The sequence below is a fragment of the Symphalangus syndactylus genome, chromosome Y (assembly GCF_028878055.3).
Source record: "Symphalangus syndactylus isolate Jambi chromosome Y, NHGRI_mSymSyn1-v2.1_pri, whole genome shotgun sequence".
NCBI lineage: Eukaryota > Metazoa > Chordata > Mammalia > Primates > Hylobatidae > Symphalangus > Symphalangus syndactylus.
Genome location: NC_072448.2, coordinates 28,520,001 through 28,534,764, shown reverse-complemented (window position 1 = coordinate 28,534,764; position 14,764 = coordinate 28,520,001).

Below are 14,764 nucleotides of genomic sequence, written 5' to 3'. Positions count from 1 at the left end.
GGGAGGCGGAGCTTGCAGTGAGCCGAGATCGCGCCACTGCACTCCAGCCCGGGCGACAGAGCGAGACTCCGTCTCAAAAAAAAAAAAAAAAAAAAAGAAAGAAAAGAAAAGAAATAGTTTACACATCAAGAGAAGGCCGGACGTGGTGGCTCACGCCTGCCGCCATCCCGGCACTTTCGGAGGCCGAGGCGGGCGGGTCACAAGGTCAAGAGATCGAGACCATCCTGGCCAACGTGGTGGAACCCTGTCCGTATTAAGAGTATAAAACTTAGGTGGCCGTGGTGGAGGGCGCCTGTAGTCCCAGCTACGCGGGAGGCTGAGGCAGGAGAATCGCTTGAACCCGGGAGGTGGAGGCGGCAGTGAGCCGAGATCACCCCATTGCACTCCAGCCTGGGCGACAGAGCGAGCGAGAGGCCGTCTGAAGGAAAAAAAAAAAATTAAAAAAAAAAAAAAAAAAAAAAAAAAAAAAACATAAATAAATACCAGGAGAAACTATAATTCTGAAGTCATAACTCTGTGGTAGTTTTTTTTTGTCAGATACGGTTATCTTTGGGGTTAAGTATTACAGCAGTGGAGTTGTATCATTTGATTTGCTTCTAAATCTGAAGCATTCTATTACTAAAACATTTTTTGATTTGTGAATATGTTGTTTAACGGATTCTGTCTCATTTTGCTGTAGTAGTTACATGGCCTGAAAGGTGGCCAAAAACATAGTGCTAGCTATTGCTGACCAACGTAACAATCAACTTGCCGATACCGCCTTCTCTTCCGATAGCTATGTTCTCCGTCATATTTTAAGAACTCAGTTCTTCATGAGACTTGTGTTGTTTTTGATTTTTTTCCCAAGTCCGGGGGATCCTCGTGTTGTTTTCTGTCAATGCGTATTGTCTGTTCAGCTATTTTGCAGGAGTCGCATTCTTAAAAAACTTCACCCTATCAAAAATCGTCTTTAAAGGAGGAATATTCAGATCGGCAAGCTTTTCCTAGGAAGAGTGTAAATGCTGACGTATTTAGGTAGCTCTGAATTCTGAGCCACTATATTTTAACTACAAAATAGGTAGCCTTTCCTTCGTTTTCGCTTTCACTATCATCAGCACGGGGTTTAATACCTTTTCTTCATCTATAACACAACTACAATGATATACGAAGCCACTCAAATACAGCAGATACGTTGCGCTTTCAAAAAAAAAAAAAAAGAAAAAAGAAGTCTTTCTGTGGCACGGCATTAGCTGTGGCTCGAATCTAGAATCTCCAGTAAAAACCAATGAGACAGGGTGAAACCCCGTGCCTACTAAAAATAAAAAAATGAGCCGGGCCTGGTGGCGCTGAGGCAGGAGAATCACTTGAACCCAGGAGGCAGAGGGTGCAGTGAGCCGAGGTCACGCCACTGCACTCCAGCCTGGGCGACAGAGCAAGACTCCATCTCAGAAAGAAACAAACACGCAAAGCCAATGAAGGTGTTTAGCTCAACGTGTCGGGCTCAGGTCTCTTGACAGGATACATCCAGCACCGGGGCGGGGAACGTCGAGGGGTGGGGCGGAATCTATTTTGTGGCCTCAAGGGAGGGTTTGAGAGATAGTCCCGCAAACGGTGATGGCCTAAGGAAGCCCCTCCGCCCAAGAAGCAATATTCATTTCTAGCCTGTAGCCACCCAAGAGGGAGAATCGGGCTCTCTACAGACCCCACAACCCGCACCCCACCCCCCGCCCCGCCCCGCCCCGCCCCGCCTCGTGAAATGGGCTCTCGCTCCGCCAGGCCCTATTCACGCCGTGTGGTTTTGTAACCTCCAGCGTGTGTGCGTGGGTTGCGGGGTGTGGTGGGGGTGGCTGTGGACAGAGGAGGGGATAAAGCGGCGGTGTCCCGCGGGTGCCCGGGACGTGGGACGTGGGTGGGGTGGCCAGAGCCTAGGGAACTCCTCGCCTGTCAGGACGTCTCCCCCACCCCCCACCCCGGTCCCCTCTCTGACCTACGCTCCACATCTTCGCAGTTCAGTGGGGACCTTGTGGGTGGAAGTCACCGTGCCTCTGGACTTTAGCCGACCAAGGCCGGGCTCCCAGGAGTCTCCCCAGAGTCGGGGCCTTGGGCAGGCTCACAGGGATGCTGACGGTGACGGTCGGTGACCGTGATGTACGTTGGAGGCCTCGGGCCAATGCAGAGGTATCCATTTGACCTCGGTGGGACAGGTCAGCTTTGCGGAGTCCCGTGCGTCCTTCCAGAGACTCATCCAGCGCTAGCAAGCACCGTCCCGAGGATCCCAGCTCCCAGCAGAGGCACTTTTGTTCACACAGAATCCTGGGCAGGAAAGTTCTCAGCAGGCTTAGGCCTCCAGCCAAAAACCCAAAACCACTTCTGGGATTTTTTTTTTCAAAGAGCCAGTGGTTCCACAGGGGGCCGTGGGTAGTTGTGGAAATGGAGAGAAGTGTCTGCAGATACATATTTGAGACAGAACGGACGGGGCTCGGTCACAGGTCACTTAGGACACGGGCAGATGCACATTGAGAAAACCCTCCCAGCATCCTAGGTGAACAGAGGCATGATCTTTCGAGACTGTCGAGGGAGAAGCAACTCCAGATTTTAGGGTTGGATCTTTATTCATATGTAGTATCTATGAGGTATCCAAGTCCAGAAATCAACTCGCCAGTTCTGTACAGCATTCCGTAGGGAGATCAAATCTGGGATGTCTGATGCTAAGAATTCAGGCCTTGGTAATGGATGAGATTAGATGTACTTGAGCTTATTTTGCAAAGAAAGAGAGGGCGGGAGATAGCGAGAGCCAGAGAGCGAGCGAGCGAGCGAGCAAGAGAGAGAGAGAGAGAGAGAGAGAGAGAGAGAGAGAGAGAGACAGAGAGACAGAGACAGAGATAGAGATAGAGAGAGACAGACAGAGAGAGACAAAGATACACAAAGAGAGAAAGACAGAGAGAGAGATAGAGAAAGACAGAGATGGACAGAGACCGAAAGAAACAGAAAGAAACAGGGAGACAGGAAGGGAGAGAGACAGACAGAGTGAGAGACAGACAGACAGGCAGAGAAAGAGAGTAAGATGGAAGGCAGACACACACAGAGGGAGAGAGAGAGAGAGAGGGAGAGAGACAGACAGAGTGAGAGACAGACAGACAGGATGACTGACAGGCAGAGAAAGAGAGTAAGATGGAAGGCAGACACACACAGAGGGGGAGAGAGAGAGAGAGGGAGAGAGACAGACAGAGTGAGAGACAGACAGACAGGATGACTGACAGGCAGAGAAAGAGAGTAAGATGGAAGGCAGACACACACAGAGGGAGAGAGAGAGAGAGGGAGAGAGACAGAGACAGACAGACAGAGAGAAAGAAAGAGACAGACAGAGAAAAAGAGACAGAGAGAGAGAAAGACAGACAGACAGAGAGAAACAGACAGAAAGAGAGAGACACAGACAAAGAGAGAGAGAGAGAGAGAGAAACAGACAGACAGGGAGGCAGAGAGAGACAGACAGACAGGCAGAGAAAGACAGTAAGACACAAGACAGACACAGAAAGAGAGAGAGACAGGCAGAGACAGAGAGAGAAACAGATGGGCAGAGAGAGAGAGACAAATAGACAGAGAGGGAGAGAGAGAGGGAGACAGACAGGCAGAGAAAGCGAATAAGACAGAAGACAGACACAGTGAGAGAGAGAGACAGAGACAGAGAGAAAAAAGAGAAAGACGGACAGACAGACAAAGAGACAGACAGAGAAAGACAGAGACGGACAGAGAGAGACAGAGAGAAACAGACAGAAAGAGAGACAGAGAGAGAGAGAGAGGCAGGCAGAGAAAGAGAGTAAGACAGAAGACAGACACAGTGAGAGAGACCGGCAGAGAGAGAGACAGAGAGAAAGATAGAGAGAGACGGACAGACAGAGAAAGGCAGAGACGGACAGAGAGAAACAGAAAGAGAGAGAGACAGAGACAGAGAGAAACAGACAGACAGAGAGAGAGAGAGAGAGAGAGAGAGGCAGACCGACAGACAAACAGGCAGAGAGAGGGAGTAAGACGGAAGACAGACACAGTGAGAGAGACAGTCAGAGAGAGAGACAGAGAGAAAGAAAGAGAGAGACAGACAGACAGAGAAAGACAGAGACGGACGGAGAGAAACGGAAAGAGAGAGAGACAGAGACAGAGAGAAACAGACAGGCAGAGAGAGAGAGAAGACAGAGAAAGAGAAAGAGAGAGACAGAGACAGACAGAGACACAGAGAGAAGGGGAAGAAAGGCGTGCTCCAGAAATAATTACACATATTTTATAATGCTTTTGATCCCATAAACTGTGGCCGGGGGTATACTTTGAAAACAACAACAAGAACAACAACAACGACGACGACGACGACGACGACGACAACGACGACGACGACAACTACAACAACAGCAACAGCAACAAGAGCAGCAGCAGCATTCGCTTACGGATTTCTAGAAAATAAGATGTTATGAAGTATAGTCAACATCAACCGGCTCTCACTGCACGTGGAGAGATGCAGAAAAGCGTTAGTTAACAACAGGAGAAAACAGCAGCTGACACGTCTTGGGGAAAATAGACGTCTTCCTGAAAACTGGGGATCGCTACTTCACCTGAAAAGAAAGACATACGAAAAAGGAAAAACACGAACAAAACAAAACAAGCCAAAAAACACGGGCCAAGGCACCGTCCCTGGAAATCTTTTTTTCTTTTTTTCGTACTTTAAGTTTTAGGGTACACGTGCACAATGTGCGGGTGTGTTACATATGTATCCATGTGCCATGTTGGTGTGCTGCACCCATTAACTCGTCATTTAGCATTAGGTGTATCTCCTCATGCTATCCGTCCCCCCTCCCCCCACCGTCCCTGGAAATCTTAAGTGAGCAAAGTATTAGTTTTCAGAAAGCGTTTCTATTTCGGGCAAATACTGAGAAGGCCCAGACTAGAGCTGTGACGCCGTTCCCATTGTGAAACTCTGCTGGCCGGAGGGAGGGAGGGAGGGAGGGGAAACTAAAACATCATGATAAAAGGTGATTGAGACCCAGCCAGGGTGAAGCTTTCCCAGGGAGGGAGGCCTGAGGAGGGGAGCGGGGGGAGAAACCCCACAACTGCAGACCCGCCCGCTTGCCCACGCGGGTCAGGGGCTCCGCCATCGGCGGCCCAAGCTGCCTCTGGGGAAGTGGGACCGTGCCGCCCCCATCTTCAAAAACGGTGGCCACTGAGTGAGGCCTGACGCCCACCGATGCAAATGTCAGCCTGGCAAGCATGAGATCGCCGGCAAGGGGTGGGGGAAGGGGAGAGAAGACCGAGGCACACCGGGGTGGATCCGGAAAGTTTCCAAGCAGGGTGTTGGGAGGCGGGGGGGCAGGGGTTTGGGGGGCAACCCACCTAACTGACTCACTAAATGAACGTAACGGGACGTGGGTAGTGGGGGAGCCGTGGGGGCGACTCGAAAATTAAACTAAAGCCCAAGTCGAAGAGTCTATGCGCACGAAAGAAACCAAAACACAAAGAAAACTAAAGCGCCGATCAAAGAACAATAGGGCCCCCGCCAGGGCGGATGTTCCCTAGGCAACGAGGGAGAGAGGGAGGGGCCTCCGGAAGGGAGAGAGAGAAACCAGTTGCCCCAGGCTCGGTGAAGTCGGCGAGACCTCCCTCCGCGTCACGTCGACTTCCCATAACAGTGGCCGCTAGGTGATGCCCGAAGACAACCGATGCCCGCAAGTGTCAGTCAGCACGGAAGAGAATTTATGTATTTATTTATTTATTATTTATTTATTTATTTATTTATTTATTTATTTATTTATTTAGAGACAGAGTCTCACTCACTCTGCAGCCTGGGCTGTAGTGCAGTGGCGCGATCTCGGCTCACTGCAGCCTCCGCCTCCCAGGTTCCAGCGATTCTCCCGCCTCAGCCTCCCGAGTAGCTGGCATCACAGGCACCCGCCCCACCCACCGCTCCAGACTCAGTTTTGTATTTTTAGTAGAGACGGGGTTTCGCCGTGTTGGCAAGGCTGGTCTCGAACTCCCAACCTCAGATGATCCACCCGCCTCGGCCTCCCAAAGTGCTGGGATGACAGACGTGAGCCACCACGCCCGGCCTTAACTGTTTCTTTTTAAGTCGAGGAGCTTATCAGGGAACTAGGAGAAGTACAGACGCCACACGTGACAGAGAGAAACGTCTGAAAACGCCCCTCGCATCCAAGTGGGGACCCGGCCTCGACCTCCCGAAATCATACACCGAGTGGGGAAGCCCAGCAAGGCCCGTCTGTCCACATTCCTCTCGGCCCCTCGAAGCACCTAAGCCCGCGCTTCTCACTTTCATGGAAGGGGCAGGGCCCTCCCCGGCACGGGGCGTCTGACAGACTGACAGAGAACGAGACAGACATAGAAAGACAGAGATGGATGGGGAGAGATAGAGAGAAACAGACAGAAAGAGAGAGAGAAACAGACAGACAGGGAGGGAGAGAGACAGACAGACAGACAGACAGACAGAGAGAGAGAGAGAGAGAGAGAGAGAGACGCAGAGAAAGAGAGTAAGACAGAAGATAGGCACACGGAGAGAGACAGAAGGACAGAGAAAAAAGAGAGACAGACAGACAGAGAAAGAGACATACAGAGAAAGACAGTGACGGACAGACAGAGAAAGAGATAAACAGACAGAAAGAGAGAGACACAGAGAGGGAGAGGGAGAGAGAATCAGAAAGGGAGGGAGAGAGAGAGACAGATGGACAGGCAGAGAAGAGCCAGAGAGAGACAGACAGATGGACAGGCAGAGAAGGAGAGTAAGACAGAAGAGAGACACAGTGAGAGAGACAGGCCGAGAGAGAGAGAGACAGAGAGAAAGAAAGAGAGAGACAGACAGAGAAAGACAGAGATGGACAGAGAGAAACAGACAGAAAGAGAGAGAGACACACAGAGAGAGAGCGAGAGAGAGAGAGAGAGAGAGAAACAGAAAGGGAGGGAGAGGGACAGACAGACAGGCCGAGAAGGAGAGACAGACAGAAGATAGGCACAGAGAGACACAGAAAAAGAAAGAGAGAGGCAGATAGAGAAAGAGACAGACAGAGAAAAACAGAGAGAGACGGAGAGAAACAGACAGAAAGAGAGAGAGAGAGAAACAGACAGGAAGGGAGAGAGAGAGACAGACAGACAGACAGGCAGAGAAAGAGAATAAGACAGAAGACGGACACAGTGAGACAGGCGGGGAGAGAGAGAGAGAGAGAGAGACAGAGAAAGAGACAGACAGAGAAAGACAGAGACAGACAGAGAGAGAAAGGGAGAAACAGACAGAAGAGAGAGAGAGAGACAGAGAGAGAGAAATAGAACGGGAGGGAGGGAGAGAGAGAGAGAGAGAGAGAGAGAGAGAGAGAGAGAGAGAGAGACAGACAGACAGAGAAGGAGAGTAAGACAGAAGACAGCCACAGTGAGAGAGGCAGGCAGAGAGAGAGAGAGAGAGAGAGAGAGAGAGAGAGAGAGAGAGACAGAGAGAAAGAAAGAGAGAGACAGACAGAGAAAGACAGAGATGGACAGAGAGAGACAGAGAGAAACCGAGAGAAAGAGAGAGACAGACAGAGAAAGAGACAGACTGGCAGAGAGAGAGAGTCAGACAGAAGATAGGCAGAGAGAGAGAGAGACAGAGAGACACGGAAAGAGAAAGAGAGGGGCAGACAGACAGAGAAAGAGACAGAAACAGACAGAAAGAGAGAGAGAGACACAGACAGGCAGGGAGAGAGAGACACAGACAGACAGGCAGAGAAAGAGAGTAAGACAAGACAGATACGGTGAGACAGGCAGAGAGAGAGAGAGAGAGAGAGAGAGGCAGAGACAGAGAGAAAGAAAGAGACAGACAGGCAGACAGACAGAGAAAGAGACAGAGAGAGAAAGAGAGGAACAGAGAGAGACAAGAGAGAAACAGATAGAAAGAGAGAAGGTCGTAGCCTAGGAGTGATACGGTGCCTTTTGTTTCATTTTCTCTTTCTTTTCTTTGCTTTTTTTCTTTCTTTCACTTATTTATTAATTTATTTGGAGACCGAGTCTCACTCTGCCGCCCAGGCTGTAGTGCAGTGGCGCGATCTTGGGTCACCTCAACCTCCGCCTGCCAGGTTCAGGCCATTCTTCCGCCTCGGCCTCCCGAGCAGCTGGGAGTACAGGCGCCTGCCCCACCGCGCCCGACTCCGGTTTCGTATTTTCACTAGAGACGGGGTTTCACCACGTTGGCCAGGCTGGTCTCGAACTCCTGACCTCGGGATGACAGACGTGAGCCACTGCGTTCAGTGTACAGTGCCATTTCTTAGAAATCACTCACGGGAACACATAGTTATAGGTCATGTGTAGAGATGTTTTTAATGTATTTGTGTGTGTGTGTATGTATGTATGTATGTATGTATGTATGTATGTATGTATGTATTTATTTATTTATTTATTACGCGGGGAGGTGGGGGGACGGAGTTTCGCTCTTGCTGCCCAGGCTAGAGTGCAATGGCATAGGGGACACAAGGAGTCAACCTACGGCAGAGAGGACAGACACATCATTCAGAGCGTAAGGGCCTCAGCGAAAGGTGGCAGGGCCCGCGCTTTTAAAGGCTGAGATCCCGGCGGCGCAGGCCTGTCGTCCCAGCACTTTGGGAGGCCCAGGAGGGCGGATCACTTGAGGCCAGGAGTTCGATACCAGGGTGGCCGACAAGAAGAAACCCCGTCCCTACTAAAAATAGAAAAATGAGCCAGCTGCGGTGGTGCGTGCCTGTCATCCCAGCTACCGAAGAAGAATCACTGGAACCAGGGAAGCAGAGCCTCTCCTGTCAGTGGCTGACTACCCAGGGTGTGGGGGAGCGAATACTGGGGTAGTTCGGGAAGGCAGAGGCAGCTCTAAAAGCATAGAAAAGGATGCTTAACTCATTTTAAATATATTTTTAATGGACAAATAATAACGGCGTACACGTATGAGGTATATCGTGATAGTTCGATCTACGTATACATTGTAGAAAGACTCAATCAAGCTAAGCAACATATTCATCACCTCACCAACTTATGACCTTTTTGGGGGGAGAATATTACAAATCTATTCTTTTAGCAATTTTGAAGTCTATAGCACATTATGATTATTATTAACTGTGGACGCAACTCATTTTCTTGCTTCCTATCCTATGGGCTACTGGAAATTGTATCAGTCCTTCAGTTTTCTACCCGTATGTCCCATAGTATCGGGGCTTTCTTGCAGCATTTCTAGGATATCTGTGGAGACAAAGTACAGTTGAAGGTAGAATGTGTTTTCTCTGCATTTGCTCTGACCTCCCAGAAACCTGTTCCATGACCACTCAAGATTAGGTGTTCAAGCCTGAAGTATTTGTTAGAGAAGGCATTTCACAACGCCTGGCATATCGATCAAAGCCACGTGTGTTCCTACAGCAGACACCGTTGAGGTGGGAGAAGCAGAAGTCCCTATTCCCAAGGAGAGAGACAGCATGGGCCCACGACTACCAGCTGGCTGAGCAACATAGAGTGGTTCCTCTTTAAAGGCTCGTGTGTAACCCGAGGTTTAAGGACAACCTGTATTCACGGGGTGTCAGTCTGGGGATTCTGTGGAAGGTTTTACGGAAAGCGATATGACGTGAACTTTGAAGAACAGTGTGGCAGGCGAACAGGTAAAAAACACGGTGGACAAAGTTGTAAAGTTGTCGCCCGTAGAGTAGGAGGAAAATGACCTGGTCGAGCAGAGACTGCCCGCAAGGGAGCAACGGTTGGGGAAGGGGACAGGATCGTAGGTAAAATAGGGAGGCAGATAAGGATATCTAGTCTGAAGACCTTAGGAAAGGAAAATCACAGAGGACTAGAAAAAGCCTAAATCCCCACGACGGTGTACAAGGTCTCGCACGATGAAGCCCACCGTTTTCTCGTGAATGAGAGGAAGCTCTGAAAAGCCTGTGTCATCACAGGATGCAGTTGACAACCGGACAAAGAGGGAAGGTCCTGGCAGAGGACTTAGACGAGTGTTTCCGGTTGTCTTTCTGTGAGACATTTGCAGAGTCAGTCAGCATCCCTCAGCTGTGAAAACTATAATATGACAGGTATGATACTCTAGGGAGAGACACGAAGGGTGGTAAGAGAAGATCATTCGCAGCTGTGGAACCCTGGGCTTTGTGTGCAGTGAAACGCACAGACGATTCCATTCGACTCTCCACACCACCAACGAACCCTTCATTTTACAGGATCAGAGTAGCTAAGTAACTTTTGCAAGTGCGTCGGCTTGGAAAATGTTCAAAGAAAGGTGTGCCCGATTTCTAAGCCCGTCCTATTTCATCATGTCAGTTTCGCCCATCCTAGCCTAATAAGAAGGGTCGCTTCGGCATATTTATCACACACTTAGGTTCCAGAGCCCGTGCCAAGACTTAGAATAAAAGAATTTTAAGTGAGGTGCCTAGGAATCTGCGTGTTTAATACACACCCTAGATGGTTAGTAGGATCAAGTCATTTTGGGGAATCCCTGCAATGTGTCACACCGCCTTGAGAAAAGGCATAAGGTTGGAGAGGAAAGGGGAGGGATGGAAAGAGGTGAAGGAGGTAGTATTGACAGGATTTGACCGATCGCAGGAGAAGTGAAGTCTTCAGTCTCTGACTAGCATTTCTGTCTGAAGTTTTGTCAGTGTAGACCCCCGCCCAGCAACAAAATCCTCCTCTAATCGGGCCAAAAGTAGCGAGTGGCCATTCTGCCACGCTCTCTCGGGTGTGAGCATCCCAGGAGAGTTGTAGCCAGGACACAGCAGCATGCCGGTGTGCCGCTCTGGTCGCATACGTTAGAGATGATTTTCATGACACTCACAGGTAAAAAGAAACGTAAAAGGTTTCTGGGAGAGAAGCCGACCATCACACGTTCCTGTTTTCAGAACAGAAAAATCGCCGTCATCGTTCGGTTCATTTAAAAAATAACGATGCTGTATTTAAGGAGAGAGTTTCTCGGAGCAAGAAGTGATGTTAAATGTTTAAAGATTTTAAATCGACAAACTAGGCTACAGTAAATCCTTTTACTTTTGGAACAGCGAGCCATTCTCCTCGAGCTCTTCGGGTCCTGAGTGACTCACCACGTTCAGCATAGATAAATGCCTTCCGTCCTTCAGTGAAGACACTGCCGATGGTAGGCAGAATAATGGTTCCTCAACTATGTCCATACCCTTATCCCTGGGACCTGTGGATATGTTACTTTAAATAGCAAAGAGAACTTAACAAATGTGATTAGGTATTTTGAGACAGGAAGAGAAGCCCAGATTATCCAGGTGGGCCCAATAGAATCACAAGAGTCCTTATAATAGAGGGCAGGTGAGCAAGAATCAAAGCAAGAGACGCAATAATGGAAGCAGAGGTCAGGGTGCTGTGATTGCTAGAATGGGGTCACAGGCTAAGACACGCAGATAGCCTCTAGCAGCTGGAAAAGTAACAGCCATCGATTCTTTCCTAGAGTCTCCAGAGGAATGCAGCTCTGCTGACACCTGTTTTAGCCTAGAGAGACTAATTTTGGGTTTGTCATCTCCAGAACTATAAGGTAATACATTTTGATTGCCGTAAGCCACCCATTTTACGGTAATTTTGTGACAGTAGCAATAGGAAACTCATAACACCGTCATCAGGTGGCTTTCGTGTGTTATTTCCACGATGAGCAGGAAGGCTCTTGTATCCAAGAGGGATCCTTAGCAAAAACCAGCAGGGAGGCAAAACCGAGACCCAAGGTCAAAGTTGACTGTGTCGACCTTGACTTAGAACGCATTTCTGGGTGAAGAAGCCCTAACGTCTTCCTTTGACTCTGAAACCCATGGAGTTTCTGTTCCTTATAACTGCCAGTGACAATGTTCCACCTCACCGTGCCTTCCCTATGGTCATTCACTCTTTTTTTATTCTTTTTCAGACGGGGTCTCTTACTGTCACCCAGGCTGGAGCGCAGTGCTACAGTACCGGTTCACTGCAGCCTCAAACTCCTGGGCTCGAGTGATCCTCCCGCCTCAGCCTCTGGAGTAGTCGGGACCACAGATAGGCACCACCACACCCGGCTAATTAAAACATTTTTTTTTTTTTTTTTTTTTTTTTGTAGAGACGGGACCCTGCTCTATTGCCTAGGCTGGCCTTGAACTCCCGGCCTCAAGCAATCCTCCTGCCTAAGCCTCCCAAAGCACTGGGATCGCAAGCATGAGCCACCACGCCCGGTCCTCTCTTACTTCTCTTAACGCTACCCTGTCAGATATCCCCTAGGCCATTATCCCTCAGATATTGCAGCTTTTAGGGCCAGCTTCGGAGAGTCTTCCCCATGACATTTTTAGTCCATAAATCCTATTCTGAGGAAATTACAGTAACGCTTCCTAAAAATCATGCCACGAAATGGAACGTAGGCCAGGCACGGTGGCTCACACCTGTAATCTCAGCACTTTAGGAGGCCAAGGTGAGCAGATCGCTTGAGCTCAGGAGTTCGAGACCAGCCTGGGCAACGTGGCAAAACCCCATCTCTACAAAAAATACAAAAAAAAAAAAAAATGAGCTGGGCATGGTGGTGAATGCCTGTAGATCCAGCTACTCAGGAGGTTGAGTTGAAAGAATGGCTTGAGCCCCAGAGGCGGAGACCGCAGTTGCAGGAGCCAGTTGACAGAGCGAGAGAAGGTCCAAAAAAAAAAAAAAAAAAGAAAAGAACAAAGAAAGAACAGACCCCAATACCGCATTGTCGCTGAACGTTCCCCCAAAAGGCCAGAAACCCCCTGACTCAGGTCAAGGAGGTGGTGTTTCATTTTATCTCTCTCTCTCTCTCTCTCTCTCTCTCTCTCTCTCTCTCTCCCCCTCTGTCTCTCTCTTTCTCCCCTAACTTTCATTTCTTGTTCAAGCATACCCGTGCAAGATTGTCACATAGGTACACTTCTGACTGGGGGGTTCAGTGTGCAGATGATTTCATCACCCGGATACTCAGCGCCGTACCCGACAGTTTTCGCGTTTTTTGTGTGTTTTGTCTTTTCCGGAAGCCGTCTCTCCTTCCACCCCTTCTCCCTCAAGTAGGCTCCCGCGTCTCTCGTTCCCCTCGTTCTGTCCATGCAGAAGTCTCATCTATAAGTTCCCACTTCTAGATGAGGGACGCTCCCCTCCGTCCCCACCCCGCACCCCCTCCCCCCCACACACCCTCATTCCCGCACCCCCCCCTCCTCAAACGCAAGAAAGGGAGAAAGACAGAAATGAAAGTAAGAAGTGAGCCTCCAAGGCGGTGGAGGCGGGGGATCACAAAGGGTGAGCAAGCGATGGGGGTCGGGAGATATCTTGGCCGAGCTATGAAAAATAGGGGACCCACTTTCCAGCCCCACCACACCCCCTATTCCTCAACCGCAGTCAGCCTCTGGGTGGGGTTGCGCCCGTCAAAGCTTCTGAATGGAGAGAAGCCCAAGGCTATGGAAGGCATCAGCTCCAACTCCAGGAAGGGAATAGGGCTCTGTGCATATGAATGGGGCTCTAGAAGGCGGTGCCGCGGCGCCCAAAGCGATGCGCCTAGCCTCGCCTCGCCTGGCCCAGAGCGAGACTCCGTCTCCAAATAAACAAACAAATAAATAAATAATAAAAAAAATCATCAATAAAAAGAAAGAAAGAGAGAGAGAGAAAGAAAGGAAAGAAAGAAAGAAAAGAAAGAAAGAAAGAAAGAAAGAAAGAAAGAAAGAAAGAAAATAAAGAAAGAGAGAAAAAGAAAGAAAGAAAGAAAGAAAGAAAGAAAGAAAGAAAGAAAGAAAGAAAGAAAAAGAAAGAATCAGTACAGCGGTCGTGGTCGTGAATCATTCCCCGGAGTCCAGGCGCAGTGGCTCACGCCCGTCACGCCAGCACTTTGAGTCGCCGGATCAGGAAGGTTGCCACAAAATGATGAGACCCCGTCTGTGGAAACACATTCAAAATTGAAGGCCGGGCGTGGCGGCTCACGCCTGCCATCCCAGCACTTCGCGAGGCCGGGGAGGGCGGATCACCTGAGGTCGGGAGTTCGAGACCAGCCTGACCAACACGGAGAAGCCCCGTCTCTACTAAAAATACCAAATCAGCCAGACGTGGTGTCGCATGCCTGCAATCCCAGCTACTCGGGAGGCTGACGCAGGAGGATCGCTTGAACCCGGGAGGCAGAGGTTGCGGTGAGCCAAGATGACGCCATCGCACTGCAGTCTGGGCAACAAGAGCGAAACCCCGTCTGTCTGTCTCGGGAAAAAAACAAAATTAAAAATGATCTGGGCACAGTGGCGCGTGCGTGCGGTCTCAGGGACTGTACTCTGGAGGCTGAGGTGGAAGGATCGGTTGAGCCCAGGAGCGTCCACGCTGCAGTGAGTGAGTTACGATGGCACCACTGCCAGGGTGACAGAGTGAGACGCCGTCTCTCAATCAGTCCATCCATCAGATGACTGGAAGGCGCTCTCTGCGCCTTACTTTCAAAGGGTGTATCTTTAGGCCCAGCAGGCACGGTGCCTCACGCCAGTCATCCCAGCACTGTGGGAGGCCGAGGTGGGAAGAAAGAAGGAAGGGAGCGAGGGAGGAAGGGAGGAAGGAAGAAAGTCAGGAAGGCAGTCAGGCAGGAAAGAAAGAAGAAAGGAGGAAAGAAAGAAAGAAAGAAAGAAAGAAAGAAAGAAAGAAAGAAAGAAAGAAAGGAAGAAAGAAAGAAAGAGAGAAGAAAAAAGAAGAAAAGAGAAGGGAAGAAAAGAAAAGAAAAGAAAACGGGGAGGGGGCATATCTCCTTGACCGGTGACTGCCCAGGATACAGTGGGTCACGGCTGACTGAAGCCTCGACCTGTGGGGCCTCAAGTGATCT